This window comes from Acinonyx jubatus, chromosome A3 (assembly GCF_027475565.1).
Source record: "Acinonyx jubatus isolate Ajub_Pintada_27869175 chromosome A3, VMU_Ajub_asm_v1.0, whole genome shotgun sequence".
Classification (NCBI taxonomy): Eukaryota; Metazoa; Chordata; class Mammalia; order Carnivora; family Felidae; genus Acinonyx; species Acinonyx jubatus.
The window spans coordinates 76,419,623-76,443,905 of record NC_069388.1 but is presented as its reverse complement, the minus strand read 5'-3'; the positions used below and the strand labels follow the sequence as shown (position 1 = coordinate 76,443,905).

The following is a 24,283-nucleotide window of genomic DNA, read 5'->3' as shown; positions in this document are numbered from 1 at the left end:
GTTAAGCAGGTGCCACTGATAAAAAAAATAGGGAACTCTTGGAGGGAAACCCAGGCCAGTCCAGTCTGTCTCAGTGTAGCTCCAGTTAGTGAGTCCTCAGAAGCACCTCTCAAGGTCTGTCTGATCTGGAGGTGGCCATGTTTTCCTGTCTGCCTGCATGATTTGTCCCAGCACCATCTTCCCCCTATTCTGGGCATTTAGGAGACAGGAAAAACCTCTGATGTGAGAAGTGCAGTCAGTGGGCTCTGGTCTGAGAAACTTCTATGATGTGATAGAAACAATCATATTGAAGAAAACAGCCATCAACAAAGATGTCATAAAGCCTGGGACTCATTTAGGCCTGAAACAGTCATCCCTACCCTTCTTCATACTGTTCTTTTTTGCCAGGTTCATCTGCATTAAAATTATCATTCAAAAGGCATGGAGATAGTATGATTCCAACTTTGGGGTGTTTTCATGGCTTCATTAGGTTTACATACTTCTTTAACTTGGATTCACTGTAAATATTCTGAGGCCAGCGGTCTTTATATGAGTAGGCAATGTGAATAACCTTCCTTCCTAGGGGTGGGGGCAGCTGTAGAGATCAGATGGGGGCCTGTTTCATTGTGGTACAGATGCCACACTTCTTGGTGGAAATAAATGCCCAGATTATTGAAAGAATGTAGAGATTTGTTGGCAGTTCTGGGTCAAGGTAAGTCAGTAGTTATATATTTTTTTCTATTTGGAATTACACTAGGGAGAGGCTGGCCTCAGGTGCTCAGACAACTGGCTATACCCTCTTGTCACTTGGCCACAGAAATTTGAATGGGTTTGTATACATGGCTTCTAATATTTCAGGCCATTTACTTGCTTTGTAAGTGATGCAGCTTCCCCCTCAAGTTTTGCATTTGCTCTAAACCAGATGGCCATGATGCCTTGGCTAATGCCTTTTAATATCTAAGCCTTGTATATCTAGTGCTTGGTTAATAACAGGGAAAAAGCTCCGGTGACTCACCTTGACCTCTAGAGGGGAAAAAACATCCTTTTAATAATCTGGGAGTTTATTTGGATCGAAGGCATACTGCATGTTACACAATCTTCTTGTAGACCCTCACGGGTCACAAAATGGCACCCTTGTTTTTTATGAAGTCAGCAAGATGTATAGGGGCCAGGCTCACCGCTTCTCTGAGAGCCTTCACATTCATCTTTAATATGTAACCTCCTAGCAGAGCAGAAATCCTCACTAAGTTTAACTGGATTTTCTCTGACAACTTTTCTAAGTATATTACCTTTGTTGCAATTAAAGGTACATTTTCCAAATGTCCTTAGGACGGACTGCAGGCCTGTATTTTAGGAGTCAACCCACAATCTCTCATGTCTTTTTACTTTAAAGTTTCTCTCTGCTCCTAAACTGGGAACTACTTGAGGGTAGAGACAAGTACATTGATCAGTGTTCTAAATAGAACGAACATTGCCTGAATACATCAGTCAGATTTGGTGAATAAATGAATGGGTGGAGGCTTATGGTACACCTTCACCAGTAGTTCTCAACCAGGGGTGATTTTCCTCCAGGGGTAATTGATAATGTCTGGAGATGGTTTTGGTTGTTACAGCTTGGGGGATGTATGTATGTGTGTGTGTCGGGGGGGATACTACTGACATCTGGTGGGTAGAAGTCTGGGGAGCTGATAACAGTCCTCACAACAAAGAGTCATTTGGCCCAAATGTCAATAATGCCGAGTTTGAGAAACTGCCACATGCATCCCATAATGCCACATGTGTTCAGAATGTCTGGAGGTGGCCATTGGTCTCTGGAAGATCCATTCAGCAAATATTTATGGAACATTTTTCATGTTGAAATTCAACCAAGGTATCCACTCATAAAGCCCGTTGAAATTTTCTTTTCCCTGTCTCATCTCCTTTTGTTTTTTTGTTTTTTTTTTTGGTTTTTTTTTGCCTTCCTCCACCCCATTTCCTTATCCTTACCATCTTCCAATATCGATGGGAAAAATGAAAGTATACAATGGACTGTCTGGAGGTAGGAGCATGGCTCTTTCTAATTACTAATTTAATTATAGCTGTGTCTTTCCTGGACCATTCCTTCCAAAGATAAATCTATTTATGCTGCCCTTACACAACTTGGGAAGCCCTTTAGAGATGGGTATTGAAGGTAAAGAAACACATTGACAGGATGTTTACTCTAATGATGCTCTCAAAAGCATTTGGGAGGTTTAAACATATGCTTCCAGCATCTCTTTCTATCTTCACATTGCTGCTAAATTGTGGAAAGCTGTAAATAGAAATAATGGACTCAGTTTATTTTTAATTAGAAGGCTGCTGCTTATAGCCGAAATCGTGACACTACCAAGCATGTCTTTCTCTCATTTGGAAGGAAAGAATGGAGTGATCCTAGGGTTTTGAACTTGAGCCAGGTTCCCTGAGTGTCTTGGTCTCTGAATCCCTGCAAATCCAGTGCCATTCAGTGGCATGTGGCCATAGGATGATTCTCTGCAGCACTTAATAGCGTCTTTAGATGTAGAAAATAATGCTATATTATTTCTGCAATAATAAACACTTCAGGGAGTTGTTTTATTTTTCCTTTTTCTTCATGTTTAGTTGTTAATATTTATCCATCAATTCAATAAAGCTTCATATTCAATTTTTTTCTGGGAAGGTCCTATTAATTTTTTTAGGCATGTGCATGGAGTAATGTTGTCACGATGCTATCTCCCAAATATACTTTATTCTGGGAATATAATATTTCTCCATAGACAACATTTCTGAGGCTGTTTCCCTCTTGTGCCTGCCTCCCCCCCCCTCCCCCCCCCTTCGGCACCTGTAAAATGACATGGATAGACTGAGCTAGCCTGGTGTTCTGTTGTTTTAGGATCCTCTGGATCCTAAGTCAGGAACCTTCACTGTTGTCTCAATCTTCTGCACTAAAGTGGAGAAAATGCCCATGTAAACACTGCCCAGTTTGGAATTGCCTGGTCATGGGGCAGAGAGCAGCCATACAAAGATCCAGCTCTAGGCCCTAGTGCTTCCCAAAATGCTGTGATTTATGATATACTACCTGCCTTGAAAGAACTATTTCTCTCTTCTTTCCTGATATTTTAATTTTTTTCCCCTACTGGATTAACATTTCCTACTCTGCGATGGGATGCCAACCCTAAAGTATCATGATTCATGGAGAGAAAACTTTACTGTTTGACATTCATACTATAGTAGAAAGGTCTAAGAAGAGAGTTTGATGGAACTAAGAATTAGCATGTTTAGTGATGCCTAGTTAGGTTTAAAAGGATGTTATGGAGGAAAATGGATTTGACGAAAAGGAAATATGATAAAGTGGTTTGAAACTGTGCTGTCCACTGTGTTAACATATGTGACTGTTGAGCCCTTGAAATGGGACTAGTCTGAATTGAGACGCAATGGAAGTATAAAATACACATTAGATTTCTAATGGTATGAAAAAAATGTAAAATACCTAATTTATAACATTTTATATTGATTACATGTTGAAATAATTATATTTTAGATGTACTGAGTTAGATAAAATATATTATTAAAATTAATTTTACCTATTTCATTTTACTTTTATTATGTGGCTACCAGAAAACTTAAACTTAGTATATGATCACAGCTGTGACTTGCATTATATTTCTGTTGGACAGAATGCTTTCTGTGAACGGCCTTGCCTTCCAGAGCATGTTTCCGTGGCCTAGAGATAAAAGTTTAAAATTTGCTGTAATTTGGTTTAACCCAAACTATCCTCTAGTTTCAAGTTCTCAGTCCTAGAGCAGGGATTCAGCCCCATGGGTAACTGAGCCTCCAAGCCAATGGATACCGTTATGTCTGTGAAGACTCTAAAATTAAATGTGAAGTTGTGTGTGTGTGTGTGTGTGTGTGTGTGTGTGTGTGAATTCCACTGAGGAGAAGCTTCTTGACTTTCTTCAAACTCTCCAAAGGATCCTTGACCAACACTTGATTTGTACAAGTCCAGTGGACCTCTATTCCTATAGAAGTGAATGGTGGCTGGTATTCTCCCTGAGGTTGGGCAATATGGTGATATTGCCTTGATCCCAAACTGTTTTAAAACTCTGACCCATGGTGAGAACTCTCAGTGTGATTTTGTCACTCTTTTGTTCTTTAGTTCTTGGTAGCTTACTGTTGCCTTCAGAATAAAGATCATATTTCTTAGGATGGCATTGAAGACCGATTATATGACTACTTTTTGAGTTGCATGTCCATATATGTTCCAACCACGAAAGTCTGCCTAATTTCTCAGAATCTGACCTTCAGTTAAGAGCCCTGTGTCTAGGGGTGTCTGGGTGACTCCATCAATTAAGTGTCTGACTCTTGATTTCAGCTCAGATCATGATCTCAGGGTTGTGAGATCGAGCCCCATGTTGGGCTCTGTGCTGAGTGTGGAACCTGTTTAAGATTCTCTCTCTCCCTGTTCTCTATAAACAAACAAACAAACAAACAAACAAACAAACAAACAAACTCATGTGTCTTTGGAGATGCGGTTTCCCCTTCTTAAAATTCCTTCCTCACCAAACTTTTATTCATCTACATTCTACTCAACATTAAACTAAGTTATAAGACAGGATGGGGAGAATGTATTTGTTTATCTCTTATAGGATTAATATGCAAACATGCAAATACTTCCATAAATCAGTAATAAAAAGAAAGTACAAGAAATATAGGCAAAAGATAATAAATTCAAGAATAAGAAAAGATGCTCTATTAGTAAGAGCCTTTTACTTAAATTTTGATGTTTTAGATACCATTTAAAATCTTTTGTGTAGTTAATCATTTCATGTCAATATCCATTACTACTAATACTTCGATAAAGGCAAGTACAAACAATAGCAGATGCCACGGTTGGTGACGGCAGGAGAAATGAGCACTGGCATAAAGAATCACTGGGCCTGTAAATTTTTTTGAAAGCTGGTTTGGTAACTAATCAAAATTCAAATGCACATACCCTGTGACCGAAAATCATGTTTCTAGGAATCTGCCCTGTACAAATACTAGGAGGAATGCATAAAAGTGTAGGTACAAGGTTTCTTCATGATAATCTGGATTGGGTAAATCAATTCTGGAATGAGCCTAGAATACAGTCATTGAAAAAGAATCAAATTGACCAACATAGACTAATTTGGGAAGAGATGAATAAGTTTAATTAATTTGAAAATATTAACAGTATACTATAGCTAGTTTGATTTTCCTTTTTAAAACAAAGTATGTGTGTGTGTATGTGGTAGTACCACTGTGTTTATTGAGAATTTCTAAGTACCAGGTACTGTTTATATTCATTTTCTTTGTTTAAATTTCAGAACAGACCTAGAATATGTACTTTTACTAACTGTACTTTACATTCTAGAAAAATACTGCAGAGAGAAGCTAAGTGAATAGCCTAAGGTCACACAGCCAGTTGGTGGTTGAGCTGAGACTTGAAACCAGCCAGTTAGATTCCAGAACTGGTTGTCTTGGCCTCTGTGCATGTGTTGGGAGAGGGGGTAGAATGACATATTTACTTAAGAGCAAATTACAAGTCTCAAAACATATGCCCTGCACTGTTAATGCTTTGGAAACTGAGATTGGAAAGTGGGAGGGAGGGACTTAAATTGTTTGTTTTAGAGACTTCAGTAGAAGAAGGAATTAAGGTCAAATTGAGGGTAATTTTTTTATTTTATTATTTTTAAAATTATATTTTTAATTTACATCCAAGGTAGTTAACATATAGTGTAATAATGATTTCAGGAATAGAATTTAGTGATTTCATCACTTATGTGTAACACCCAGTGCTCATCCCAACAAGTGTCCTCCTTAATGCCCCTTGCCCATTTAGCCCTTCCTCCCCACAAAACCCCTCCAGCAACTCTCAGTTGGTTCTCTGTATTTAAGAGTCTCTTATGGTTTATCTCCCTCTCTGTTTTTTGTATGATTTTTGCTTCCCTCACCTTATGTTCATCTGTTTTGTATCTTAAATTCCACAGATGAGTGAAGTCATATGATATTTGTCTTTCTCTGACTGACTTATTTTGCTTAGCATAATACACTTTAGTTCCATCCACATTGTTGCAAATGGCAAGATTTCATTCTTTTTGATTGTCAAGTAGTATTACATTATATATATATATATATATATATATATATATACACACACACACACACACACACACATATACATACATACACACACACACACACACACACACACACACACACCACATCTTCTTTATCCATTCATCAGTCCATGGACATTTCAGCTCTTTCCATACTTTGGCTGTTGTCCTTAGTGCTGCTATAAACATTAGGGTGCATGTGCCCAGTTAAGGGTAATTTCACATTTTGTGCTTTTCTGTGTTTTCACATATTGTTCACTTTCTATATATTCAAACATAACCTATTGAATATTAGACATATTATGCCTTTGTAATTGGGAACATATCTATAAATGCTGTTTTGAACTTAGGAGACTCTGCTCAGTCTTTGTGAAGCCTTTTCCAGTCTTCTCACTTAGAATCAACACTGCTCTGGTCTGTACTCCCTTCGAGATCATCATGCCTTATATAGTGTTAGTTCGATGACACCTTTCTTCTGCCCTAGATGGGAAGCTCAGTGAAGGCAGAGATGGCACATAATAGCATTCAGCTTGTGTTCTGGATGGATAGATGCGTGGGTATGCAGATGGATGGAAAGAGTAAAACAGGCATGAATGTCACTGAGGGATTGTCACTGATGTCACCTCAAGCTTCAGCCTCACTGCTGTGTTGTGATCATAATAGCCTAACAGGTAGGGCTGCTGGGACCTCTCTGAATCACTGTGTGCTGTGTCTAGCTTGATGCCAGGATGAAGTAGGGCCACAATGACAAGTGCTGTTTAGTGTGATTTCCTTGGCACCACGTTGGGCTTAATAATAGGGAGAAATGTGGCAAATAAATTCTCTAAAAATTTACCAGCCTTGGGTGGAGATAATGAGAAATAGTCTAATCACAGAAGAAAAAATAAAACTTAGGAGGGGCCTTAAAATGTCAACTCTTTTACTTGGGCCTCCTATGTAGATGAAAGAGCCCTCAATGGAATGAGAGCATGTGTTTAAAAGCTCTCAGTTCTGTACCTGGCACTTAGTAGGTATTCAGAAAAGGTGTCTGTGTGCACACATTAATGGAATACACCTCCCATCAATTTTTCCAGTAATCCTGGATAGGAAAAAAAAAAACCCATAGGAATCATTTATTATATTCTATGATTTAAAAATTTACTCAAGAAAATAACTATAATCTATAAAAACAAATGAAAGAAAGGGAACTCACTTGATTATTGATCTGCTCCTATATGCTTTCTCTGTCTCTACCCTTAAAAGATAGGGGATTGATTAGTTAACTGGGGAAGCAATCACACTTCCAGATTATCAGTTTGATTTCACTATAAACTTGGAGTGATTATTTCCTTAAAAATGACTGTGCTGAGTCAAAAGTACAAGCTGTGTCTATAGCCCTCAGCAACAGACTTGACTGGTGGGAGCCACAGGCAGAATTGGCCTCCTTGGTCTGCTGATCCTGGCTTAACCCCTTGAATGCCCAGCTGATTTTTAGGTGATACTTGTAGAGCTTTTCACTGCATGCATGCTTTCTGTGGGATCACTCAATTAACTCTAATTGTCCTGCCCTGGAGAGCATGGCCCCTGGCAGACTAGGGAGTGTGGCCCTTCAGGGGTTTTATTTCAAACCTAATTTTACAGAGGGTGAATCAATCCATGGACTCTTTTCCTCAATATTTAATCAGACAGCAGGAGCTTCAGTGTCACAGGATCCCATTCTTCACTAGAGAGTTAACTGACTCCTTGTGGACTTCAAAAACCGGAAAGTAGGCTGTGCTTGCTGGTCAAGAATAAGCAGGGTGCTGCTGTACCTGGTCCAACAGGGGCTAAGATATTTTGAATGGGCAAACTGCTCAAACCCAGGAGTGGGAAACCTGTTTGTAGCATGTATTTTGGTAGAAGTCATTTGTATAGAGGGATCACCAATGGATGAGATAAGGAAGGAAAGGGAGGAGGAAGAGCCAGAGGAAAGGAAGAGGAAGGAAAAGAGGAGGAGGGGCAGGGGAGAAGGAGACAACTATGATGATGCTTACTTTAATAAGAGCCATTCCTAGAGGCTTTCAACTATCTCTTGAGCGGGCACAGGGTTCAAGGCAAAAAGTGCCTTGCCGTCCTCCTCCCCACGTGCCCTGACCCCAAATCTCTACTATTTTATACAAAGAAAAAATGCTGAGTGTCAGGAAAGTCCTTGAAGAAGGCAGGTCCTCCAAAGTTGGAATATGTGTGTGTGTTAAGGATGGAGGAGACATTTTTGGTGGCGGCGAGGAAAGATATTTCTGGACCACTTGTTTATATGCATATGGACCTTAGGACATTTTTACAACCTTTTGGAGAGCTGCTTTGTTTCTTTACATAGTAGCTCCAAGAACCATTCAAACTAATGGCCCTTGTCGTGTCAGCCTTAGGAACAGTTCTAGTTCTGGGCTTTTGTTGAAGACCATTCCTCAGTACTTTCAGAAGAGTTTCATCATAAAAATAGAGATAATGTCTGTAGTATAAAGGCCATCATGTGTTTTTGAGTACCTACTACATTTTGTACACAGTGCTAGATGCTGTATAGGATACAAAAAAGTTCAAAATCCTTGGCCTCAATGGATTTACTACCCAGTCACTAGCCAAGATTTTCCTACAAGATAATTATCTTAGTCACTTAATCATGCAAGTTTTCAGGAGCCATTTATGAAACATTTATAAGTTGTTAGGTACTGTACATAAAACAGTTTTTTATTTTGCCTTCAAGAAGCTGGTAGAGACTAAATATTACATTGTTTTGTGTGTATTCAGAGACTATCAAAAATCAGGATAGACTCTATGATGTAATGAGGACCAGAGCAGACTCCCAGTAAATCCTGTTTGAGTGGTCCTATCTCAGTGTGCATTTGTGCATACATTTGGTAAACATGTGGGAAGTAGTAGAAGGCATTGAGCTAGAATTTGATGCCTGGGTAGAGTTTTGATGGCTGGAGAGAAAGGCGACTTGCAGAAGGCGGGGGCTGCATGAGAAGACAGGTTAGGTCTCAACTAGAAGCCTTAGTCTGTGGACCTATGGGAGACCCTGATTTATCCTCTCACTTTATAGGTGAAGAAACTGGGCCCAGCAAGATTTGAATTTGATTTGAATTGGGAAAGGATTTGAATTCAGCACCAAGGACCTGGCAAGCAGCAACACCTAGCCAGATCCTAAGAGTTCCTTGTGCCGTTACTTCTTTATCCCAAGAATGGAGCACTGCACTCTTGAGTACAGAGGAAAGCTTGGGGGTCTCCAGGGGCAGAAGCCCCGGTATAGTCCATTCTGGATACTGAAAATAATAGCAGCTTGGAATATGGCAAAGAGTGGATGACAGCGAAGAGGGAAAGAAAGAGGAAAGGGGGAATGGAAGGAAGAAAGGAAGGTGGAAAAGATGTATTTATCATGGGTCAGGCAGTCCCCTTTAATCATCATATCAATCCTATGAACAGGGTAGATATTGTCCCCTTTTACACCTGAAGGCACTGAGGTTCAGAATAGTTACATATCTTGCTCAAACTCATACCTAACAAGTGGTAGGAATGAGAACCAAACCCACATGTATCAGACTTTGGAGTTTGGGCTCTAACAACTGCATTGACTGCAACCAGACTAGTATCCAGATGACCTTGTGTTTTGATCCCTAACTTCCTCTGCATCAGTGCTTGGCACAGTGCTCTCTTCCCTGATATTTTGAGGGAAGACAAAAGTGTCAGGTGTCGTGACTTTTTACTTGAAGTTTCACTTAATCTTCATCTCTCTTTAAAGTTGTTAGTATTAGCCCAGTCCTGCAGGACAGGAGACAGGCTGGGGAGTTCAAGCCCCAACTTCTAAAGGAGAGAGCTGGAATTTAAACCAGGTCCCTCTGACTCCTAGTTCCACGTTGCTTCCTATAAAGGAAGCATGAGTTTTCAGAGCCACAGAAGGGGAGGATCCCTTGCAGGTAGCTGAGGAGCGACTGTTGCATGTCTACCATTCCCAGCTTGGGAGGGAGCCCAGAACTGGAGAATCTTATCAGCTTTATTTCTCTGCCTGCCCTGAAACTCTCCCCTTGCATTTTATCTTAGAGGCAGTTTTTAGGAGCTATATTGTCCAGTAATTCAAGAACAAGATTCCCAGGCTCCAATGTCCTGCTAAAAACTGAACTTCATAGAGTTATCTAGTCCATGCAGTCTGTCTGTATAATATCCTTCCTTTGTAGAGAAAGACATTAGGAAAAAGATGACTTTCTAATGGCAAAGGACAGGACAGGCACCTCCGATATCATATGATAACCATCTGCTTAAGGAGTTAGAGCTACTAATTGGTCTCTCACCTTCAGTTTAAAAAATACACCTCCAACTTGGGGTTATTGTACAGTTCACTCATCAAAATCTACATTAAATGAACCTTCAAGTTGTGGCACAGACCACGACGTTTTTTTTTTCTCCCTTGTCATGGAAATTGAAATGACTGCCAGGAAGGCATGGAGAAAGGTTGTGCGACAGATGGTGGGATTTCTGAGGCCAGGGAAGTCTGTAATTTATATTTCTCAGGGCTGGTTTAAAGCACTATCCAAATAGCCCAAGCTGGAGCACCTAGGGAGGCTGGTCAGTGAGTTGCTAAATGTAGACTGTTTGATAGCTTTAGGATTTCAGGAAGTAATGATCAAATAAAGTCCTTGTCCTCATGGAACTTAGACTTTTCTAGGTCTTTATCTCTCTGGGTAAAGACTGATGCTGAGGTAGACAGTGAACATAAAATTAGGCCGAGTAAGATGACTCACGTAGGATGATTTAGGGGCAAGTCAAAGTCTTCCCCACCGACCTTCCCAGCAAGCAAGAAACAACTATTTTGTCAACTTGTTATAGTGTCTGAAATACCGCCATTAAAGATGCATTGCTATTCTGAATTGCGAATTTAGAAATAATCCCCTGGTAAAACATACATACTCTTTCAACATATATTTGTTTCTTTGTCTTCCTGGCACAAACATCTTAGACCAAAGCTCTGGGTGGTGGAGATGGTGCAGTGGGTGGGACAACTTAGGGAGGTAGCAGTTGTAAAAATGAAATAGTTCACAATTTTGTTGATATTGGACATTCACGCAGGAATTTCCAGAATCTACTCTAAGCCTTGCTATGACAACGTTGTAGGGGCATGGCTTCACTTAGAAAACCCATAGATCAGAAAGAGAGTGGCTGGCATATATGAAGAAGACGCCATGTTGTTTCTGCTATCAGGAGAGTCCAAGAGTGCTCGCCTTCATCCTTCATTGCTCTCTGACAATTTGTAGAATTAACTACAGAGTCATGATTACTCTGGCCAGCTGATTACCCTGGTGAAAGTGTGTTCTTGTTTCCCCAGAGCCACCAGCCCAGTGGAAATCCATGTGCTGCTTGTTTCTTCAATTTCTTGTGGCTGAACCAATGACGATGACGGTTTCAGGAAAAGAAGAAGATAGAAAGTCCTTCCAAGCCATGACTGAGGTAACGAGCTACAAAGCTTGATTAAGCCACGGTTAATCTCTTCTGTTTCTTCACATGACTTAAAGGCAGTGACCTCATTCGTGGGCTCTCATCCTACTGTCACTCCCAGTTGAAAGGTCCTCCATCACCCTGTCTAATCATTCGGATCCTCCAGTTCCTTCCAGTTCAGAACACGACTCATGTTCTCCACAAAGTGCTTCCTTTTCATTCTTGTCTGCATAGTCCAGTCTTCTGACCTTTTATTGTTCTTATCGTTTTCTTAGACTGTTATGGTTTTATTGCCCTGCAGTATTATATATCAAGTTCACAGGCATCCTTTGTATCTCTCCAACTAAACTATAAGCCCCTTAAGGAGAGGAACGATGTCTTATATATCTCTAGTGCTTAATGAATTACATGGCACTGTAGCACTTTTTGAATTGAATTGAATTGACCCATTCATCTCTAATCCAGCGGCAGTGCTAAGTTTCCAGCCTTGACTTGGAATGAACAGTGCCAAAGGATATAAGAAAAATATTAAAGTTGATCAAGTCTTCAGTAGAACAGCTCCACTAGAAACCATAAATTCCCTGTGAGGATCGGACGGAGAACATGCTCTGAATACATAACCTTGGATCACTGTGAGCAAGTGGGTGAAACAAGGTGAAAGGTGATTTAGAGGAAAGGAAGAGAAAATTAAAGAAGATTAGGGAACTCAGAGACTATATTTTGAGACTATAACCAGCAGGACAGTTAATCATCGTGCGTTTCCAGGGCACGTATTTTGTAGTAAAGGGTGGTTTTAGAGAAAAAACACTGGGGCAGAGAAGAGGTTGTTCAGCCAAAGATGTGTGAGCTCCTGGAAACAACTGGGAGAGAAGAGGAAGAAAGTTCTGGAACTGGAGAAACAGCGTTGTGGAAATGAGAAAAAAATAGATTGGAGACCCCTGGCCTAGAGCCTAGAAAATGTAGGGCACACTTTGTGTAAAGATTTTACACTTTGTGTAAAAGATTGTAGAAAGCGAGCCAAGGTATGTCTTAAAGAATATTCAGTGGAAGTCCTTAGCCACAGGGCTTGTCTGGGCCTTTGAAGGTCTTGACTACTTTCCCCATCCAGGAACGAGTGGAAAACCTCAAGGGGTGGATGGCAGGGAAATTGTTAAAAGTTTATTCGGCCAAGGGCTGGTCATTAGTGCCACAAGCTGTCCCAGTCCATCCACCTAGCCCTGGGGGCAGGTTTTACCTCTGATAAAGACAGGATTGGGTTCTGGAGAAGAAAGGGCAGTAGAGAACAAATCTTTACCCCTTCATTTTCCCATGTCTCATTTGGTGACCTTACAGGGTGTGTCAAATCGATGATTTCTTTCCGGCTGCATTTACCTGCCCCGAGGTTTGCTGTCTCTGAGGATGAGGTTTGTTGTTGCTGCTGCAGGAAGAATGGTCTGAACTGGGGCAAGATTCAGAAGCCTGTGGCGATGCTTTTCATGCTCTTTCTAGAACTGATTCCTATCCGTGTCCTTAGGCAAGACACTCTGTTTTCCCATCGCTAAAATGGGATAATAACTGCTCTGACAAAAATAGCATGGGAATAAATCCATTTGCCAGGCTTCTCCCTTTGAAGTCAACAAGGATGCCTTATCATTACTATAACCACTTTAACGCTCTCTCTTTGAAGACACCAGAACAAACCTAGAGGCATCTCAAATACATTTAATTGCATCCATTTTTCTCCCCGCAGAAATACAAGAGGGGTGGCCAAAATGTGTGAGTGGGAAGAGGCAGCCGTGTGGGTAGAGGGAGAACAAGAGCAGTGAGGTCAGAGCTTCACAGTCCTGATAGGAATCACAATCTCAATGATAACGATAATCAGGAGCACCATCTGACTGTTTTTTAAAATATAAAGACCCTCCTCGAGCATGCTGTAAACATTGGTGAAAAACCTGGGTGGCCTCTGGGGCTGGAAGCCGATTTCAGACGCGCAGTTTACAGGTGGGGAAAAGGAGACCTGAGGAATCATTGTCGGGAATCAAATGAGGAGCAGAAAGTTGGAGAAATTCACCTCCAAATTCACGGGGGCAGGCTTGTAGCACCCACATCCTACTCTGGTGGCAGAGCAGTGATTCTGAAGAGAATTGCAACTCTCAGATGCATGCCTTTATTATTCAAGGTCCAACCTCAGCACAAAACCTGTGGGTGATTTTTCCCTCTCTCTTTTTTCCTGCTCACTCTTTCTGGGCTGATTCTATTAATTTCCCCCAATGGCACGTGTGCGGTCCTGCACCGACGCTGCCATTGCTGATCTCCTTATTCGTCTCGTAGCAGAGAGGCCATTTGGATGAATATATGTTCCCCATTTTCTTTGCATTATAAATTCAGTGTTGTGGGAAAAGGAGCGAAATGTAATGGCAAGGCCTCCGCAGAGAAATGTCCCTATTTGAGAAGAGGAGTTTTATAGGGGGGAACAATTGACAGGCTTTCAGTACAGTGGGTACGTTTTTCTGTACAACTGCATCACCACTAATGATAAATGAGGAATGTATGATAGCTGGCACCATTGTCTGACAGCTACAGTTTTGGCCAGAGGGCCGTGGCAGCCTTTAGACTTCTGTTCAAAATGAGTTAAACATATTAGGCATTATGAAGGCACAGAAGCCTCGAGAATGAGTGCTGAAATGAGTGATCCGGGTAGGCTCCTGGGTACACAACTTGCAAAGCAGATGTCATTCTAATAATGTGTGATATAGAACATGCCTGGCCTAAACCCTGCCGGATGAAATATGAAGCCCCGTTGGTGATATTTAATACCATTTTATGAGGTGCCATCTTATAAAGACAATGCCCGCCGTATGTGGAATGCTTAAGGTATTTTGCCAAAGGCACAGGGAGGTATCTGGAGTAAGTAGAATTTTTATTATTTTATAAGCCTTTACTTTGTAATATTTCTGTTTCCACATTATTGTGGGGGCTTGCTGCCCTAACCCTCTGTCGAGTGAACCTGACGAGCGGCTTGCTGGTAGATTGACGGATAGCCCTCGCTGTTTCTGGAAGAACAGGCTAGCTCCCACCTAAATGCGTTCTTCAGAAAGCCCTCAACACAGAAATACAGCTTTACTACCAGCATTCTTTGAGCGGGGACTTTGAGGGCAGCACACAAAAATATTGCCATTTTGCAAGTGGACCATCTCGAGGGTAATAGAGGATTTGTGTGGACTATAGCTACCAGTTCACATTTTCTCTTTTCACTACAGTTTCTGATGCCGGGTACCCACTGAAGTTTGGGGTCCCTTTTAGGACATCCTAAGGTTGATCAGGCTTGTGAATCTTAAGCCACAGCGTCGGTGTGGATCTTGCAGCCCCTAAAGTCCTAGGAAATCTAAGCGTGTGAACAGCGATGGTCCAGGGCTGGAAGGGATTCTCGGGAGAGGTGTGCATGGTGCAGAGAGAGGAAGGGCACTGTCGGGAAGGATGAAGTGATGATAAGAGTACCCAACTTAAAGCATGTCACATTTTACATTTGTTTTCTAAATGCATTTACATTTACAACTCCCATATCACATGCAGCCTTCCATAAGTTGAGAGCCATATAACTGACCAGACTCAGAATGCTTAAGAAAGGCATCACATGTTACATTTCTGAATCAGGGTCTGTTCTCCTCATACTCATGGTTTGGGCAGTGACATTTCTTCAAGGATCTGTTCAAGGTGAAGCATCCTGTATTAATTATAGGTGCAATGGATGAAGAAGAATAGACTTTTAAAATTTTTTTCTTTTTTGAGATACCGGCATATCAAAGAAACTTCCCAGCACATCCTCGGAAATAACATAACCAAGGTCATTTACTTCTGAATTTAGGTTAAGCTCTTTGGACAGAGCTCTGCCCAACATTTTGTGGGCGTGAACACTGCCTTTTCTCAATGATAAACCATCCAGACAGTGCGCACGGCCTGCTGGATGTGTGTGGCCAGGAAGGCTACTTTTCACTGAACCGTTGCCTCTCTGCCACCATCAGTGGAGCTATTTGCTAACGCGTAGCCTGGTGTGTTTGTTTTCCAATGGGCTTACACAGATTGTTCTTGTTATTGTGTGATTTAGTTAAATATCTAGTAATTGATGAAATATTACTGCAAAAAGAAGGGAGTTGTTCCTCTGCTATTGAAATGCACACTTTGGGGCTACTCGATGAAAGCAAGACACTAAAAAAAAAATGTGCTGTTGAATTAGGCATGTGTAAGACATCTGCAGAGGATTGGAGGAAGATCATAAAAAGTAAGAGCATTTTACATTCAGATGGCTTTACAAGTGTCTAGTTCTCATTCCATTTGAAAGAGACTGAAATCAGAGATTGTAACTGATGGATACTAGGGGTGTGGTTTTTGTAAGAACGACTAGTTGAACAGCTGATGCAAAGACAAGGTTTAGGTCTACATCAGAAGATTGACCGATAATGTACTTTGAGGAGTTTTCAGCTAAACTAAAATGTTTAAAGTCTACACAGATGACTTTTGCAATTCTGTGCTTTGGCAGACACTTCTCCTCAACCAGCCCACGACGGTCCTCATTGGGGAGGATCTGAATCTGTTCAGGTTCCAACTGCTGGTATGATTCCAAGCAGAACGGCTCCTTTCTTAGATGAGCTGGATTTACACATCAGCTTTTTTTTTTTTTTTTTTTTGAAATGAAGGGAGTCGGAAAAGTTTGGTGCTTGAAATAGAAGGACAACATTGTAGGGTCAGGGACAAGAGCACAGGATTTGGAGCTTGATGACCCAGCTCTGCTACTAAGTACGAACAACCTTGAGGAGGTACGTCACTTAACCTTTCTAGACCTGTTTCCTCATCTGTAAAATGAGGATAATGATATTCTTCCCTATCTACCTTGCATCACTGCTCTGACTAGCAAATGATAGAATGTGAAACCTTTCACATCATCTATGAATATGACTTGCCCCTGCTGCTGCTGTTTCTACCTCCATCAGTTCCTCGATGGCTACCACTCATACTGTGCTTCCAGCTACTACTACTTGGGTACTGATGTGACTAGGGAGAGTAGGCACTGGTTTCCCTCAATTCCATGGGGTCTCTTTTGGAAGGACAGCTTTGCTTCAAAAGGGCAAGTGCTAGACTAGGGGTTAGAAGACCAGTTTCTTGCCACTCAAGAAATGTGTGACTCTGGAGAAGGCATCTCAGTCCCTCCATGTGTGAAATGAGAGGATGTCACTCACCAGTGGTTTTCAAGCTGCTTTTCTTCAGAGCCCTAGGTATCTGCTTCCATCTGATCTGTTTCATTATTATATGATTTTATGTGTAGCGTTTCTGTGTAAAATTTTGTTTAGAAAATGAAAATAAAGTTCCAGTTTTAAAAAGGGCTTACAAATCACTGGATTAGAGGTTCCCTAATGTTCCTTTTAACTACAAAAGCCTGCAATTTTGTCATTCTGGGAATTATTATGTCCCCCATTCCCTGATTCTCAGACCACTGTGGTCACTTAATTCCCAACTTGATCGTCAGAGCCAAAGAGAACAAATTGTCCAACTAATTAATTGCCTCCCATATGTGTAAGTGCCAGCTTTCGGCGTGTGGCCTGGCCCTTCCCTTTATGGACAACGGCAGCCTCAAGGTCCATATGACAATATTTTCTGTGGCAGTCCTCAGGTCTAATCTTTAAACAGGACCTGAGACACCTCACACTTGTCAGGAGAAGTAAAGGAGATTGGCAGATTGGTGACTGTCTATCATTTTCAGCTAAGGTGTTTTAGAGACACATGTGCCCCTCACCCTCCAAATACAGGCAGATGAATGTGTGACGGCTACAAATCCTCTCCATCTCTTTGTATAAAAGTCTGGCTGATTGCTCTTTTTCTGTAAATACCTTGATAGATGAACTAGGGAGAAATTCATGTTTCCAATGAAGAGCACAGAAGTTGTGACTGGATGTTACCACAAGGCCCAGCCCCTGCCCCAGGGAAGGTATTAGAATGAATCAGATTATTTCCTTCCCTCTTCACCTCCCTTGGCTGGAAAGTCCTGAGATTGTTCTTCTAAGGGATTCACTACAGGTTGTGGTCAGAGCCGTTCTGTTGCTACCCCATTTCCAGGTGAGCCACCCCCCTGTGGCTTGGGGTTCAAGGTTGCTCTGACTGAAGACTCCTCACCTGGAGTGGGTAATAACTTGATATTGCTTAGCACAGAGATTTGGGGGAGACGGATATCCCTTGACTGGACACTGTCTCATGTCCTATAATTTCTAACCCATTGTGATCAAAATAATCAAAGAGGCCAGAGAGGACACATATCCCTAATTTTCACAGGCTCCTGAAACCCTGTTTCTGAGTACTGATGTCACCGAGCCCAGGCACCTTTTTTGTGTCCTGTGAATTTTCACCAAGGAGATGGGAGTATCTCCGTTCTGATTTGCATCTGTAGTGAAGAAGAAGATCTGCTATGCTTGCTGGCCAGGCAGATTGATCTGCACCCATTAGAAAGGTCTCATTTTCCAACAGTAGGGTAAAAACTTTTGCCAGCAGGATCGGATAACTGAATGATTCAGGTAAACAGTGTTTTGGTTGTTGGAGAGTTTTGACAGGTACTATATGTGGTTATGTGTTTCTGATGCTTTACAATATTTAATTTTTGAACGAACTAATTTGTGAAACATACTTTTATTAGATGTATACTATTGTCACTCCTTGGGAGTTACAGATGTCTATCCAAGGACATACAAATAGACAAAAAGAATTCCTCCTGAGGATCAGGCTGTAAAGTCAACATATATTGTGCCAGAGCACAGATAAGTGAAATCTCTTTACAGTGATGGGATGACTTTCATGTTCAGAAATATTTGGCTGCAAGCTGAGGCACTATTGTGGCAAATCTACACAAATAATATAATTACCAGAGAAGGGGCTGATCAGATATAAAAGTAGAAAAAGGGGAGGATTCCAGTAGCAAATGCTGGCTCCCGTAGGGGAGAGAGAACCTCAGCCTGGTAATGCTGTGCTGTGGTCAAGACGGCTATGTCAGGTGATGCCATCTAAGACACCAGCCATACAACAGATCCCCCTTGTTCTGATTCACTTAAACTTCTGATGAGAGTTCATTTTATCATGAGGCTCTGGCCTTGCACAGAAAACTCCCGGGCAGCCAGACCCAAGGATTTAGGTCTGAAGGAGAGTAACACTTGTCTTATAAGTAATTAAATGAGCCCTTAGGTTTTACACCACAGGTCTCTTGAGCTTGACTTGCACGAGTCCACTGGTGAGAGATAGGCTGTTCTCGGTGTGCCAACAAATCAGTTTCCAAGGACCATCAGAAATGCAGACCAGGCCCTAATTAACAATGGACACAGTTGCCTGTGTCCACCAGGGTAAGTGCACCAACCGAATAAATGTTGCCTTGTAAGCCGCCTGAAAACAGCTCACTGGACCCTCCCTGGTCAGCAGACCTTTTGTACATCTGCACTGTGGGACCCTTTCATCTAATCAGAATTGTGTACCAGTGCCAGGCAAAATAAGTGCACACATTGGCAGATAAGTCACATCTCTGTGACTCACCTTTCCTCCATTTTGCCACAGCAGACAAAGGAACTGCTACATCCTCATGTCAGTAGTTTAGCATCTTCAGCTTTGCTCTTCCTCATGCTTTGGCCTTGAACATTGACTCTAGACTTGGGTTTAGTCTTGCTTTTGTTTTTTCCCATTTTTCCCTTTTTTGTTTTTCATTAAGAGTGTCGTTGAGGCTTGGGTGCCTGGACGGCTTAGTCAGTTAAGCGTCTGACTCTTGATTTCAGCTCAGGCCATGATCCCAGGGTTGTGAGATTGAACCCCACATTGAGCTCTGCACTGGGCATGGAGCCTGCTTAAGATTCTCTGTCCCTCTTCCTCCCTCCCTCCCTCCCCTCCCCTGCTCTTGCACACACACTCTCTATAAAATAAAAATAAATAAAGAGTTTTATTGACGTTTAACTGGCAAACCATAACAGCACATTTAAAAGCATGTGATTTAATAGGTTTTGATAATATTGATATACCCATGAAACCATCACCACAACCAAAATAACGAACACATCTCTCGCCCTCAAAAGTTCCTTTGTGCCCCTTGTTAATCCCCATTTACCCTGCTCCTGGGCAACCGCTGATGAGCTTTTGTCCTTAGATTTTAAATCAAGCTCTTGCGGTATATTTTTGTACTGGTAACTAAGGACCGTTTATTACTACCTCAGTTGCCTCAATGGACTTTTCTAGCTCTGTTGGAAACCTGGGTGTCTGCATTTCACTTCTTGTTGCAAGAATTCCCTATTAATGAAGACTTTCTTGTCCAGACTGTGTTCTATACTTTGCTGCTAGAATAATTGTATTTCACCTACCTTCTGGGCTCTCCACCTGTTCTCTCTGCTGCATTCCTGACATCAACCTGCTACCAGTTCATTTCCCAGCTTTGTTGGCCACCAAGCTCTGCATGGCAAATAACTTTGCTCTGCCACTGCTCCACTGTAGGTCCTTGATAATGTCTGGTGTCTTCTGGCTACGTTTTCCCCCTTACCTGCTCCTAGAAATGTCCCTAAAAGTTGCTTGAAGCCACTGGTCTAACCAGTTGTTACCTTTCAGTCATTCTAGGATGAATCTATCCCGTCATCAGGTGATCCTATTATTGCCAAGAAAACATTTATCCCTACAACTAAAGCACAGTTATTTTGATTATTTCTTTATTCAGAAAGTTCCTTGGAATCACAGGGTATCTCAGTAGCACCATTGTGAATGTCACTGGCCTGCGGGTAGGTTACATTGATTTACTGGTTAGTAGAAAATTCTGGGTTATAGAAAAAAGGATGAATTGTGATAGTGACTAGACCCCAGCTGATGAGGAGAGTCAAGGGAAGAAGGTCACTGCAGGAACTATGGGGCTGTTTTCAGGAGTATCACCAGGACTGTCTATTTAGTCTTTGAATTCTGAACATTTTCTGTAGCTAGAGAAACCCAACGGGCGGAGGTAGTTATAGCTCCTCTACCTCTGCCTTAACCAGAATCAGAGTGAGAAATTAAATGACAAGAGGTTTAATCCAGTTCTCTAACATTTATTGAGTTACCACCATGGCTAGACACAGAGTTACTTGGTGGTGAGATTTAACAGACCTCGACCGTTTCTGCTGTTGGGTTGCTTACAGCTCAGTGAATGGGAAGGAAAAGTTCCTGTTCTAGTATCAGAACTCCTTTGGCAACTCTTCCTTGTTATAACAGTTGTTTACAGACCTGTGTGCTTAGGGGACCTTTCATGCGTTAGCTAATCCCCCAGACTCAACCTTATGGCCGACTCTAGAAAAATACCTGCTTGATCATTCTGGCTGTGGCATCACTTCTGGAACTTTGATGTGTGCCTCAGAGGTGACTTAGTGGCATATGTCTATTCTAGGTGAACTGCTTAGTTCATTAGGTCCTGGGATGAGGGTGGGAAGTGCTCTGCCGTGGAGGGCTAGAAATAGCATGACCCATCTGTATGTACCCACTGAATTTTGGATTTGTATGCCCAGTTGCTGTTTGTACTCACATGAAGTCAGAGTGCTATTTTCTCCTGAACACTTCTATAGGAGCCAATGGATTTTTGATCCTGGTTTCTTTTTGTTTTTTAAGATATGACATTTTGGATATAGGGTCAAGTTAATAAGGCAACTCAGGTACCTCTATCTAGAGGGTCTCCTTCCTTTGAGGGAAAAGTACAGTATACAGAAAGAAATGTCCCTATTCACATAAATATCTTCATGGCCATGGTGTGTAGTTTGTTAGGGACTGTAGTCACTATTTATTAGTATACTCATTGATAATTCTGGTCAGTAGCATATCTGGATACTTGAGCTGTCTCAGATTTTTTTGAATGCTTATTTATTTTTGAGACAGAGAGAGAGCACAAGCAGGAAAGGGGCAGAGAGAGAGGGAGACACAGAATCTGAAACAGGCTCCAGGCTCTGAGCTGTCAGCACAGAGCCAAACACAGGGCTCGAACACACAAACCGTGAGATTTTGACCTGAGCCAAAGTCAGAAGCTTAAACAACTGAGCCACCCAGGCACCCCTCAGAATTCTTTTTTTTTTCTTTCTGGAATTCTTAATACAGTCCTCAAACACAATTAATTTAAATTAATATCTTTTATAAGCATATGCCATCTAGATACGTAAGAAAAGAAGGTCTAGAGATTTTAAAAATGATTGAGAATGTCAGTTTTGAAGTATGGTGATAATATCTGATACATATCTACCTGAGGCATCCTATGTATGAAGTCCTTATAAGACCAGTTCATTTAAAATAAAGAAGTCATGGGGCGCCTGGGTGGCTCAGTCGGTTAAGCGTCCGACTTCGGCTCAGGTCATGATCTCACAGTCCGTGAGTTCGAGCCCCGCGTCGGGCTCTGTGCTGACAGCTCAGAGCCTGGAGCCTGTTTCAGATTCTGTGTCTCCCTCTCTCTCTGACCCTGCCCCGTTCATGCTCTGTCTCTCTCTGTCTCAAAAATAAATAAACGTTAAAAAAAAATTAAAAAAAAATAAAATAAAGAAGTCATGGGAATGTAATGTACAGTATGGCGACTCCAATTAGTAATACAATTGAAAAATAGTATAGCATATCTGAAAGCTGCTAAGAGAATAGATCTTAAAAGTTCTCATCACAAGAAAAAAATGCTTATAACTATGTATGTATGTTAACTAGACATATTGTAATGACCATTTTGCATATATACAAGTATTAAATCATTACATTGTATACCTGAAATTAACATAATGTTGTATGTCACTCAATAATAAAAGGTCAGTTAGCCTTGCACAGAGTAAATCTCTGTAATCTAATAAATTATATAACTCTTAGTCTTAGCTAGGCTCTATTTATGCCTTTCTGTGATGGAGTTGATATTGTATGTCTGTGTATGTGTGTGTTATGTGTACGTTTAGGTTTTTTGTTTTGTTTTGTTTTGCGGAGGTGAGTAGAGACTATAAAACAAAGAAAAACATTATTAATAGTACAAATCCTCCCCATAGCTGTAATGGTGAGTCAGTAGCATGGTCATTATGTATAAGCACATGAATTTTTATCTCTTTAATCTTTCATGAAATTAAATTACTTCTCTTCCTTTAGGTTCTTCCCCTGAGCAGAATTTTAGGGAGGCTGGGTGATAGTGAAACTTAGGAAACATTATATTAGAATCTCCTCCTTAGAATATGAAATAAACCTAAAAAATGATATAATAATCTGTACAAGGGCACTTCGGTATAAATCTTCAGATTGTTTCATTCATTCATTCAACACCTGCTTATTAACCACTAGACACTATTGAGCACCAGACACATGACAATTAGGTCCATAAACATAAATTTGGCACAGTCTCTTCCTACAGTGTGGTTGATAATGAAATGTGTTTCTCGGAAACAGTGAACTCCCAGCACAGAACTTGTCCCGTAGGTTAGGTTCAGTAAGTGTTTACTGACAATAGTCATGGTTTCCCAAAGTGTACTCTGTGGAACACTCACCTGGAGGTGCTCTGGGAAAACAACAGTGAAAAGGAGATTCCTGGTCAAAATGTTTGGAAAATAGTAGCTATTACCTTTCTCTCTTGAGGATTCACAAAGCAGAGTTATATATTTAAGGCTCTGAGAAATCTTACTGAATTTTGTTTAATCCAGCATCTCCAAAGCTCACTTAATTGGGGTACCCTTCTTTAAAGTAAACTTAATAACCTCTGTGGAACATATGTTAGAGAATACAGGGTAAATGAAAGTGAAAATCAATGTCAGAAAGACCTCTAATGGTTTAAACAAGCCGTGGAAGCCTTCGGTTCTTCCCCCAACTGCATGACTGAGGTCCCATCCCTCAGAGGCCTCATTATTGTATGTTTTTGACTTAGTGCAGAAGAAAAATTTTGGCCCAATAGGATGAGTAATATTGGGATATATCTATGTATATATACCATAGTTTATTTTGTATATATAAATTATATGTACACAATACATATATCATATATATGTTATATATAAATATATATACACATACACACACACACACATATATATACATATATATATGTATATATATATAATTTATAAAGGAAAACATCACTGGACAAAAAGGTACCAGTCTTAAAAATTGCCCACTTGTACCCCCAATTGTAGTTCATATGGAATCACACTTCTAGCAGATTCTAGGTACATTTCCATCCCAAGTCACCTGGACAATTTTTATATTATTAACCACATGAGTAGAATTTAATGGGAATAGCTCAAATAAAACCTGCCCTCACACTACCTTTGATTGTCAGTTCCATTTTCTGAATGGCATTGATGGGAGTCCGACTCAGAATCCTTCCAAAATGTTTGAGGAATCCTTCACCATTTAAGAAATATAAATCAAGGCTAATTGAAGAAAAATGAGAGAAAGCGTGTCTTTATGTTACTCTGATAAATCTGTGGCCAGGCGATAATTGAAAAACAATACACAGGTGAAAAATAGAAGCTGACAACTCAAAGTAGCAAATTCTGATTGTATGGAATTACATTATTGCACAGGATAACTCAGCTCCCCGTCCCCATTCATATGCTTCCTTGGAAAAAGCTTGGAAACCAGGGGCATTTTTCTATACCCATTATTTTAGTTATACAGGTGGTTCATTGAACAGAACCTTTATTTTTGGATCCCAAAGTTGACTTCATTCCTTTAGCAGTGTGGCTTGTGTTTCTCTCATGTACAACCCTTGTTTCAAACTCCAT

At 40.9% G+C, this 24,283-nt stretch overlaps 1 long non-coding RNA gene across 1 annotated transcript in view; it reads left to right on the top strand.

The window, feature by feature from the left end:
* Nucleotides 1–24,283, top strand: part of LOC113603241 (uncharacterized) — a 474,222-nt gene that overhangs the window by 367,476 nt on the left and 82,463 nt on the right. Inside the window, exon 3 of the long non-coding RNA XR_003424804.2 lies at nucleotides 11,443–11,564. This is a non-coding gene — a long non-coding RNA (uncharacterized LOC113603241). The remainder of the gene's footprint in view (nucleotides 1–11,442; nucleotides 11,565–24,283) is intronic.